Source organism: Octopus bimaculoides, chromosome 4, assembly GCF_001194135.2.
Source record: "Octopus bimaculoides isolate UCB-OBI-ISO-001 chromosome 4, ASM119413v2, whole genome shotgun sequence".
NCBI lineage: Eukaryota > Metazoa > Mollusca > Cephalopoda > Octopoda > Octopodidae > Octopus > Octopus bimaculoides.
The window spans coordinates 41,722,978-41,724,434 of record NC_068984.1 but is presented as its reverse complement, the minus strand read 5'-3'; positions in this window follow the sequence as shown (position 1 = coordinate 41,724,434).

Genomic DNA, 1,457 nt, shown 5'->3' with positions numbered 1-1,457 from the left:
TATATATATATATAGCATAGTATCGGAGAATGAAGAGCCATGTCCACGTTCGAGTGTGCAGAAACATTATACGAATAAGGTGACGAGCTGGCAGAAACGTTAGCACGCCGGACGAAATTCTTAGTGGTATTTCATCTGCCGCTACGTTCTGAGTTCAAATTTCTCCGAGGTCGACTTTGCTTGTCATCCTTTCGGGGTCGATTAAATAAGTACCAGTTACGCACTGGGGTTGATATAATCGACTTAATCCGTTTGTCTGTCCTTGTTTGTCCTCTCTGTGTGTAGCCCCTTGTGGGCAGTAAAGAAATAAGAAACATTATATGAATGAATGTACACGTCGATGTATGAGCTTTGTGAGTGTCGATGATTTAAAATACCCCAGTCTCAGTTGCTACTGTGTATACATATACACGTATCTTTTACTTGCTTCAGTCATTGGACTGTGGCCATGCTGGGGCACTGCTTTGAAAACTCTAGTCGAACAAATCAACTCCAGTACTTTTTTCTAAAGTCTTATTCTATCGGTCTCTTTTGTTAAATCACTAAGCTACAGGGACATAAAACAATACCCGTTGTCAAGTAGTGGAACAAACACAATTACATACATGCATACATCCACACACGACAGGCTTCCACACAGTTTCTGTCTACCAAATTCATTCACAAGCCATTGGTTGGCTCAGGACTATAATAAAAATACTTGCCCGAAATGCGGCGCAGCAGAACTGGCCTCGAAACCATACGGTTACAAAGTGAGGTTCTTAAGCACGTTCACACCAGTCTTACATATTTCATTAAAATTCCGAGATGATAAATACTGGTTTCAGATTTTGGCACAAGGCTAGCAATTTCAGGGAAGTGAGTAAGTCGATCACATCGACCCAAGTGCTCAGTTAGTACTTATTTTATCGACCCCGAAAGGATGAATGGCAAAGTAGATCTCGGTAGAATTTGAACTCAAGACATAAAGACAGATGAAATGCCGCTAAGCATTTTATCCAGTGGGCTAACGATTCTGCCAGCTCGCTCCACCTTAGAAGAATACAAATATTGCACATTTGTATTCTTGTTTAAACTAGATATCCATGGTGTCATCCGGGGGAGTTACATGTTCTGGTGCCACTTTAGAGGGGGTGGGTGTGTTTGATGTTGTCGGGACCGATGTGTGCATAGGCTGGGGGTTTTGGGTATCGTGTTAGAGGGCGGGTACCACAGATGGAGGAGTGGGAAGTTTTGTTTCTGTGGGGGCTAATGTGTGTGCGGGTTTGAAGTCTTTTTGAGCAGTTGAAGGGCCGGGTGTCTGCGCCACTTTTTTCTGCCACTTTTCGCAGTCTACACGAATGTGGACTTTTTTCTCACATTCGTAGCACGTCGGGTTCTTCCCTTCGACATGGATTTTGAGAACAATGCCCTCGCCCAAGAGCACTCTGTCTGGCAGCATTTCGATGTCTTCCTGA